The sequence below is a fragment of the Caretta caretta genome, chromosome 1 (genome assembly GCF_965140235.1).
Source record: "Caretta caretta isolate rCarCar2 chromosome 1, rCarCar1.hap1, whole genome shotgun sequence".
Lineage (NCBI taxonomy): Eukaryota > Metazoa > Chordata > Testudines > Cheloniidae > Caretta > Caretta caretta.
In genome coordinates this window covers 147994409-148005390 of record NC_134206.1, presented here as the reverse complement: position 1 = coordinate 148005390, position 10982 = coordinate 147994409, and positions in this window count along the sequence as shown.

Sequence of the window (10982 nt, the reverse complement as noted above, 5' to 3'; positions counted from 1 at the left end):
GGATCTATACTGAGACCTGTGCTGTTCAGTATATTCATAAATTATCTGGAAAAAGGGGTGAAGAGTGAGGTGGCAACATTTGCAGATGTGATACAAAATTACTCAAAAAGAAAAGGAGTACTTGTGGCACCTTAGAGACTAACCAATTTATTTGAGCATAAGCTTTCGTGAGCTACAGCTCACTTCATCGGAAAGCTTATGCTCAAATAAATTGGTTAGTCTCTAAGGTGCCACAATTACTCCTTTTCTTTTTGCGAATACAGACTAACACGGCTGTTACTCTGAAACCTGTCAAAATTACTCAAGAAAGTTAAAGTCCAAACCTGCTGCAAAGAGTTACAAAGTGATCTCATAAAAAGTGGGTGTCCGGGCAACAAAATGGTAGATGAACTTCCATGTTGATGAGTGCGAATAACGCACACGGGAAAAAATAATCCCAACTTGGATTTATCAAGAACAAATCATGTCAAACCAACTGAATAGCTTTCTTTGACAGAGTAACAAGCCTTGTGGATAGGGGGAAAGCAGTAGATGTGGTATATCTTGACATTAATAAGGCTTTTGATACTGTCTTGCATGACCTTCTCATAAACAAACTAGGGAAATATAGCCTAGATAGAGCTACTATAAGGTGCATGCATAACTGGTTGGAAAACTGTTCCCAGAGAGTAGTTATCAGTTGTTCATTGTCAAACTGGAAGGGCATATCAGGTGGGGTCCCGCAGTGATCAGTTCTGAATCCAGTTCTGTTCAATATCTTCATCAATGATTTAGATAATGGCATAAAGAGTACACTTAGAAACTTATAAAGTTTGCGGATCATAAAAACCTGGAGAAATGGTCTGAAGCAAATAGGATGAAATTCAATAAGAACAAATGCAAAGTACTCCACTTAGGAAGGAAGGATCATTTGCACACATACAAAATGGGAAAGACTGCCTAGGAAGGAGTATAGCAGAAAGGTATCTGGGGGTTATAGTGGATCACAAGCTAAATACGAGTCAACAGTGTAACATCATTCTGGGATGTTGTATTAGTAGAAGTATTGTGAGCAAGACATCAGAAGTAATTCTTCCACTCTACTCAGCTCTGATAAGGCCTCAACTGGAGTACTGTGTCCAGTTCTGGGTGTCACATTTCAGGTAAGATGTGGACAAATTGGAGAAATTCCAGGGAAGAGAAACAAAAATGATTAAAGGTCTAGAAAACATGTCCTATAACGGAAGATTGAAAAAATTGGGTTTGTTTAGTCTTGAGAAGAGAAGACACAATAACAGTTTTCAAATACATAAAAGGTTGTTACGAGGAGGAGGGATAAAATTATATTTCTTAACCTTTGAGGGTGAGACAAGAAGAAATGGGCTTAAATTGCAGCAAGGGAGATTTACAAAAAACTTCCTATCTGTCAGGGTGGTTAAGCACCGGAATAAATTGCCTAGGGAGGTTGTGGAATCTCCATCACTGGAGGGTTAGACAAACACCTGTCAAGGATGGTCTAGATATATTTAGTCCTGCCATGAGTGCAGGGGACTGGACTAGATGACCTCTCGAGGTCCCTTCCAGTCCTACAGTTCTATGATTCTGTATATACAAAAGGAGGGTTTTTAAATTAGCAGTTACACTCACAAATGAGATCTTAGAGCCATTGTGGATAGTTCTCTGAACACATCTGCTCAATATACAACAGCATTAAAAAAACTAACAATGTTTGGAACCTTTAGGAAAAGGATAGATAATAAGACATACTCTGTTTAAATCTGTGGTATGCCCAAACTTGAATACTGCATACAGCTCCGATCGACCCATCTCAAAAAAGATATATTAGAATTGGAAAAGGTGCAGAGAAAGGCAAAAATTATTAGGGGTATGGAACAGCTTCCATACAATGAGAGATTAAAAGGACTGGGTCTGTTCATCTTAGAAAAGAGATGGCTAAGGGGAGATATGATAGAGGTATATAAAGTCATGAATGGTGTGGAGAAAGTGAACAGGGAAATACTATTTACCCCTTTACATAGCACAAGAACTAGGGGTCACCTGATGAAACTAATAGGCAGCAAGTTTAAAAAAATAAAAGGAAGTACTTCTTCACACAGTCAACTTGTGGAGCTCAATTGTTAGGGGAAGTTGTGAAAGCCAAACGTATAAGTGGGTGAAAAAAAGAATCGGATAAGTTCATGGAGGATAACTCCATCAATGGCTATTAGCCAAGAAGGTCAGTGATGGAATCCCATGCTCCAGGTGTCCCTACACCTCCAACTGCTAAAAGCATCTGGAATTGGCCACTGTGAGAGACAGAATATTGGGCTAGATGGACCATTGGTCTGATCCAGAATGGATGTTCTTATGCTTAAAACTAAGTCAACATTAAAAATAAGCAAAAAGAACAAGGAGTACTTGTGGCACCTTAGAGACTAACAAATTTATTTGAGCATAGGCTTTCGTGAGCTAAAGCCCACTTCATCAGATGCATGCTGTGGAAAATACAGTAGGAATACAGTGTGTGTATACACACACACACACACAGAGAACATGAAAAAATGGGGGTTGCCATACCAACTCTAATGAGACTAATAGATTAAGGTGGGCTACTATTAGCAGGAAGAAAAAAAACTTTTCTAGTGATAATCAGAATGGCCCATTTCAAACAGTTGACAAGAAGGTGTGAGTAACAGTAGGGGGAAAATTAGCATGGGGAAATAGTTTTTAGTTTGTGTAATGACTCATCCACTCCCAGTCTTTATTCAAGCCTAATTTAATGGTGTCCAGTTTGCAAATTAATTCCAGTTCTGCAGTTTCTTGTTGGAGTATGTTTTTGAAGATTTTTTGTTGAATAATTGTGACTTTTAGGTCTGTAATTGAGTGTCTAGGGAGGTTGAAGTGTTCTCCGACTGGTTTTTGAATGTTATAATTCTTGACGTCTGATTTGTGTCCATTTATTCTTTTGCATAGAGACTGTCCAGTTTGGCCAATGTACATGGCAGAGGGGCATTGCTGGCACATGATGGCATATATCACGTTGGTAGATGTGCAGGTGAACGAGCCTCTGATAGTGTGGCTGATGTGATTAGGCCCTATAATGGTGTCCCTTGAATAGATATGTGGACACAGTTGGCAACGGGCTTTGTTGCAAGGATAGTTAGTCCTGGGTTAGTGTTTTTGTTGTGTGGTGTATGGTTGTTGGTGAGTATTTGCTGCAGGTTTGGGGGCTGTCTGTAAGCGAGGACTGGCCTGTCTCCCAAGATCTGTGAGGCCATTCCATCTAAAAATAAGGTCATTCTATGTCTGGGACAAAGGAAAGGTACTATGAAATACCATGAACTGACGAAAAATAAAGTTCTAGAGCCTGATTCTGATCACACTTACATAAGTGTAAACAGGGTATTCTTCCCCTGCCCCCAGCCATGCCCGCTGATGTCAAGGAAGTTACATTAATCAACATTCACCGTATGGCTGTGAAAAAGGAATGGGAACCATGCTGATACTATCAGAAGCCCTCTTTTCAATGTATTTTTCAATAATGTGCTTATTTCTCTCCTCTCTTGAGCATCAAATAGCCAGATTAGTTTTTAAAACACATATAGGTGCTTTAGGAATCTGCACAGTGAACATTAAAATCCCTTTACTTCATAACACTGCTTCCTAGAATCAGCAGTTTCATTATCTGTTACTTTCTATGCCATCTTTCAATTTTCATAGTCTTTTTTTTTGAGCGCTCCTTAAGCCAGTTCTTTTCTGTTCAATGTAAAAACCAGCTCCCTCTAAAATATTTTGTGTATGAATATTGGTGTGGTGCTATTTTGTGTTTTACCTGTGCAAAAAACCCCTCTGTGTTACTTACATGATCTTTGTGCAATTGCAGCATGTATATACAATTACTCTGATTGTGCATGGAAATCAGATTGTTTCAAAAGCAAATATTCATTTATGCACATAGCTGTCCATTTATACATGAAAGTATAGTGACTGCATATACACTTCTGAAAGTCAGGACCAAAATCCATTCCTGTCTATGAATACTGTACTTGGGACAGTCTCCTCACATATAAAACAAAGCTTTGGAATATATTTCTTTCCAATTATCACCCCATCTATACATTTTGGGGGTAGACTGGGACAATTCAAGCAACATCTGATTAAAAATGAATTGTGTGTGTTCATAAACATCTGATACATAAAGTATGAGTCTTATTGCTTCTAGGCTATTTGGTATGGTTATTGTTCGCTATTGGGATACATATTATGCAATTTGTCTTATCCTAATGCAGTGTCAAGTAAAAAACTATGACTGCAGTTAAACCACAGTTAAACTATGACCACAATCTAATTCCAGAATGAAGATGGTGGACCAGCAATACAGACTGGCTACCAATATAGGGCTCTTAATTCCTCTTCACGTCATTGTCTAGTGGGTTCCACAGCAGCTTCAGCGAATGGTGTGGTTTAGGTCAGACTGTAATCTTTTGCATTCACCTTCACAACATGCTGAAAATGCTGACAGTTATGATGCAGTCCCGACCCTTTATAGTTCAGGTCATAGTCACTTTAGAGATAAAACAGAGTTTATCTCTAAATCTGGCTTGACCTGAATTTTAGTTGCCTGGACAATTTGTAGTTATCATACACACTATCACACCACTCTGAAAGCCACATCCTCTTAGAGTGCTCCTAACAAATGTTTAATAAGGAAGCTCTGGCATTGTGCCATTACTGATACCTTACAAATAGCAACAGCTATTCTATAGCAACAGTGCTAACTTCTAGAGCAGTGCTAACTTATCCAAATGGAAAATTCCAGGGGAAAATCAAGCAGGAAGAATATATTATAATTGCTTGTATTGGAATCTAGTCAAGACATTAGGGCTCCCACTCCTCCTACTAAACTCATACCATGGAATTTTCAATTGGCAAGGAACTGGATTTCACCTCTCAACTTTAAGGTAAGCCCTCTAGCAGCACACAGTGTCCCCTACCACAGTGTAAGGGTATTAGTTCAGTAGCAGCCCAGAGGGAAGATTGCTACCTCATGAATCACGAGCACCAAATGCTTGGATGACACCTGGATGTTTCTGAGGCCTTTCACCCAAATTCCAAGCAGCTCTGCACATCTTGAAAGTTCTGCTGTGGTCACAGCTCAAGGCTGCAGGCCAGATCTGAAATGTGCAAAATAGTTGACATTTTCTTTACTTCTACTATTACTAAAGAACAGGCCAAGGGCAAAGGGCAAACCAGATAGCTTGTAATGAATTGTAGCTGAGTTAACCAGTTCAAGTGTACGCCAATTCTTTAACGTTATGAAATGTAACTGTCATGCAAGGGGTCAATCAAAAGCTCACGACTCATTGGTTATTAATATAATTGTTAATGTAGGTACAAGCAACTGATGCAAAGCTAAGGACATAAGCTGAAATTATAATTTTTAAAATGTGTTTGCCAGTCAACTAGAAGTTACTCCACCCTAGACAGAGGAATGTAGTTTTTTCCCCAGGGAGAAACTGACAAAGTACTTTGAAAGACAATGAGAATGTATTTACATATTACATAAACAGACCCATCAAGCTAACAAGGGGTGGAGGCAAACCTCACATTATCACCGTGTGGGTGGAGATTGACAATCACATATTTAATGTTCATGCAATTACACCGGAGGGGGCAGGATCTAAATAATTTGCATTTTAGCAGACAACTCCAGCAAGAAACTTCCTTCACCATGAGACTTCATGTCACCTTCTTGACAGCTTGAATGAACTTTATCTAGGGGTAGCCCTTAGAAGAATCCATTTCAAAGGGTCACGATAAAGGAGAAGGGCAAAGAAACCTCAAGTTATCTATTTTTCACCTAAGATGACAAAGATTCCGGCCCTTTGACTTTGAGGGATAGATCCTGATCCAAGAACTGGGTCAGCCATCTTGATGGAAACATTACATGAGAATTTTACCTCTAGCTTGTTAAGTTTTTGTTACTAGAAAGTGTTTTATCTCTATTTCTCTTGTAACCATGTCTGACTTTAAACCTTATACTTGCACTCACTTAAAACCTCTCTCTTTGGAATGAAATACGCTTATTTTTATGTTTAATTTAGACCAGTCCAGTGCTGTGTTTGAACTGAACTGGTTGGTAACTGTTTAAAGTAACAAACTATTGGATAGTGACTCTTTAGAGGAACAATGAACCTTAACATTTCTCTGATTGTTCTGAGACAGGACTGAACATTTCCGAACAAAAGTTTTTGGGAAATTCAGGGCTGGAGAGAGTGTGGCACCAGCTTACTAGTTATTAAGCAGGGTTGGGGGAGACCAATGGAAGTCTGTGATATTGCAGACAGGCTCCTGGATCCAAACCACTGGACCAGGGCTGCCCAATATATAGACAGATTGCATGCTTGCGGCTGACTGTGGGAGTTCCAGGCAGATAATTACAGTAGCAAAGCTTTAAGGTGCTTACGGATTACAGGGTAAGAGATGACAACTCTTCATCTGTCTGGATTGCACCCCAGAACCTAACATCTACCTCCAGAGTAAGTGACTGAAAGAATTCCATAAGTTCTATATGTTTGTAATGGTGTCCTGGTGAATTGTAGCTGACAGACTCATTGCTATAATGTTTCTGGAAATATACTGTGCTATAAATGCATGAGTTCTTCACAAGAAGCACATTCAATCACAATTTCAATTATTTAAATGGCTGAATGCAATTCCATTGAACATGGCACATTATTACAATGGAATGTTTACCACAAAAAAGCAAATAGAAGAGGACAAAGATCCTATCTCAGCAAAAAAAAAAAAAAAAAAAAAAAAGCACAGGAAAATAAATGTATAGAGAGACAAACTCTGGAGTCTCTCTAACATCATAATATTAACAATCTCTTTATAGTCAGCAGAAAGAGATTCTATGTTATTAAGAAAGGCAGAATACATGGAGTTATTTTCTGCAATGCACAAGTGTAACGTTTGGGAGGATTTTGGGGGGAAAGACGTTTCCAAATGGACTCTTTCCAAATTATATCCCTGTTAGACGTTTAGTGGTGGCAGCGATAAGTCCAAGGGCAAAAGGTAAAATAGTTTGTACTTTGGGAAAGTTTTAACCTAAGCTGGTAAAAGTAAGCTTAGGAGGTTTTCATGCAGGTCCCCACATCTGTACCCTAGAGTTCAGAGTGGGGAAGGAACCTTGACAACAAGTAAATACCAATGGTTGCCACCAAAGATGGTCACATAACAGTCAATACCAGAACTCCCACTGAACTCAGTATACCCAGGATATCACCCCCAGCTGTTAAATGTTTCATAAAGAATTCCAAGTAAGATACACAGAATTAACTCCAGCTGAGACAAGGTTAACACCTTTCCTTGAGTGAGCTGAGATATGAGAAGCAGGATAAATATATTGCAAGTTCAGCCACTAGATGGGGAGTAGAGTGCCATTCAGGATGTCTCTAGGCTCTGCATGGTCCCATGTAAAGTAAATTATACAGAAGGTCTCCGTCCAGCATCCCGGGAGTTGTAAGATCTATTCTGCAGCTACCTAGGTAATACTGGGATCAGACTACACTGACACAATTGGAAAGCAAGTCTAAGGGAAAACAATTTGAGAGTGCTGGCAGTTGTTTAAAGAGACATTAGAAAGGACACAAGAATAAACTATCCCACTGCTTAGGAAAGATAGGAAGTATGGAAAGAGACCACTCTGGCTTAACCAGGAGATCTTCAATGATCTGAAACTCAAAAACGAGTCCTACAAAAAGTCGAAATTAGGTCAAATTAGGAAAGAAGAATATAAAAAAACAACAACACAAGCGTGTTGGGACAACATTAGAAAGGCCAAGGCACAAAATGAGATTAAAGTAGCTAGAGACATAAAGGGTAACAAGAAACTTTCTAAAACTACATTAGAAGCAAGAGGAAGACTAAGGACAGGGTAAGCCCATTACTCAATGAGGGGTGAATGACTATAACAGAAAATGTGGAAACGGCAGAAGTGTTAAATTACTTTTTTGTTTCAGTTTTCACCAAAAAGGTTAGTAGCGATCGGACGTCTAACATAGTGAATGTCAGTGAAAATAAGGTAGACTCTAAAAGGGCTAAGAGACTAAAATAGGGAAAGAACAAGTTAAAAATTACTTTGATAAGTTATATGTTGTCCAGTCAGCAGGGCCTGATGAAACACATCCTAGAATACTCAAGAAGCTGACTGAGGAGATATCTGAGCCATTAGTGATTATCTTCAAAAACTCATGGGAGATGGGAGAGATTCCAGAGGATTGGAAAAGGGCAAATATAGTTCCAATCTATAAAAAGGGAAATAAGGACAACCTAGGGAATTACAGACAGACAGCTTAACTTCAGTGCCCAGAAAGATAATGGAGCAAATAATCAAGCAATCAATTTGCGAACACCTAGAAAATAATAAAGTGATAAGTAACAGTCAGCATGGACTTGTCAAGAACAAATCATGTCAAACCAACAAAATAGCTTTTTTTTTAAACAGGGTAAGAAGCCTTGTGAATGGGAGGAAGAGATAGACATGGTATATCTTGACTTTAGTAAGGCTTTTGATACTGACTCGCATGACCGTCTCATAAACAAACTAGGAAATATAGCTTAGATAGAACTACTATAAGGTGGGTGTATAACTGGTTGGAAAACCATTCCCAGAAAGTAGTTATCAGTGGTTCACAGTCAACCTGGCAGACATATTGAGTGGGATCGCACAGGGATCAGTCTATGGTCCAGTTCCATTCAGTATCTTCATACATGATGTAGATAATGGCATGGAGAGGGCACTTATAAAGTTTGTGGATGATACCAAGCTGGGAAGGGTTGCAAGTGCTTTGGAGGATAGGATTAACATTCAAAATTACCTGGACAAACTGGAGGAATGGTTTGAAGAAAATGGGATGTAATTCAATAAGGACAAATCCAAAGTACTCCACTTATGAAGAAACAGTCATTTGCACCGCTACAAAATGGGAAATGACTGCCTAGCAAGGAGTACTGCAAAAAGGAATCTGGGGGTTATAGTGGATCGCAAGTTTAATATGAGACAACAATGTAACACTGTTTAAAAAAAAAAGTAAACATAATTCTGGGATGTATTAGCAGGAATGTTGTAAGCAAGACATGAGAAGTAATTTTTCCACTCTACACAACTCTGATAAGGCCTCTGATAAGGCTTCAACTGGAGTTTTGTGTCAAGTTTTGGGTGTCACATTTCAGGAAAGATGTGGAAAAATTGGAGCAAGGCCAGAGGAGAGCAACAAAAAAGATGAAAGGTCTAGAAAACATGACTTACGAGGGGAAGATTGAAAAAATTGGACTTGTTTAGTCTGGAGAAGAGAAGACTGAGGAGGGACAATGATAACAGTTTTCAAGTACATAAAAGTTTGCTAACAAGCAGGTAGACGAAAACTTGTCCTCCTTAACCTCTGAGGATAGGGCAAGAAGCAATGGGCTTACACTGCAGCAAGGGAGGTTTAGGTTGGACATTAGGAAAAAACTTCCTGTCAGGGTAGTTAAGCACTGGAACATATTGCCTAGGGAAATTGTGGAATCTCTATCATTGGAGAATTTAAATAACAGGTTAGACAAACACCATTCAGGAATGGTCTAGTTATTACTTAGTCCTGCCTGAAGTGCAGGGGACTTGACTAGATGGCCAGTCCTACACGTCTATGATTCTATTTTTGGATCACACTTTCCCTTTGATATTCTTTTCTAATTAATAAATTTTGAGTCAGCCAAGAAATTATGTTGGTCTCTTGGTCATTCAGATTCTTTTAAGATGCTTCTCCCTCCCGTATAATACCCTTCTTCCTTACCACTGCTGGATAGGGAAATTATGCAATTTTAAATCTGTGACTAAAAAGATTCCCATGGTACAGTACTGATATTTAAATACTAATAACAACAACTCTTGTACTGTCCCTGCATACTGTAGCTCACCACAATGGCTTCCACTTAATTACTCAGGGGATTTATAAAATGCAATGTTAGTTAAATCACACTTTACCAATTAGCTAACAGCAATACTTACTGTCCAAAAATTATGTGGCTCTATAGTAAACTGCTACACATATCTTTTCCTATGCTATGCTCATCCTATACTTTCAAATTAAGAAGGAGCCCAATAATATGAGTGTGTACAGTGTAAGAATCTAACCATTTCTTGAGATTTTAGTACTGCTACATTTCCATTTTCAGAATTTAAAGGCCTCTTTGGAAATTCTGGGGCCAAGAAAAAGATTACTAGGCTAGAAATCAGAAAAAATCAAAGGTTTCAGAGTAGCAGCCATGTTAGTCTGTATTCGCAAAAAATAAAAGGAGTACTTGTGGCACCTTAGAGACTAACAAATTTATTTGAGCATAAGCTTTCGTGAGCTACAGCTCACTTCATCGGATACATTCAGTGGAAAATACAGTGGGGAGATTTATATACACAGAGAACATGAAATAATGGATGTTATCATATACACTGTAAGGAGAGTGATCACTTAAGATGAGCTAATACCAGCAGGAGAGCCGGGGGCGGGGGGGGGGAAAGGGGGAAGAAAACCTTTTGTAGTGATAATCAAGGTGGACCATTTCCAGCAATTGACAAGAACGTCTGAGGTGATTAGGCCCTATGATGGTGTCCCCTGAATAGATATGTGGACACAGTTGGCAACGGGCTTTGTTGCAAGGATAGGTTCCTGGGTTAGTGGTTCTGTTGTGTGGTGTGTGGTTGCTGGTGAGTATTTGCTTCAGGTAGGGGGGCTGTCTGTAAGCAAGGACTGGCCTGTCTCCCAAGATCTGTGAGAGTAATGGGTCGTCCTTCAGGATAGGTTGTAGATCCTTGATGATGCGTTGGATAGGTTTTAGTTGGGGGCTGAAGGTGATGGCTAGTGGCGTTCTGTTATTTTCTTTGTTGGGCCTGTCCTGTAGTAGGTGACTTCTGGGTACTCTTCTGGCTCTGTCAATCTGAAAACATCATCCTGGCCACTATG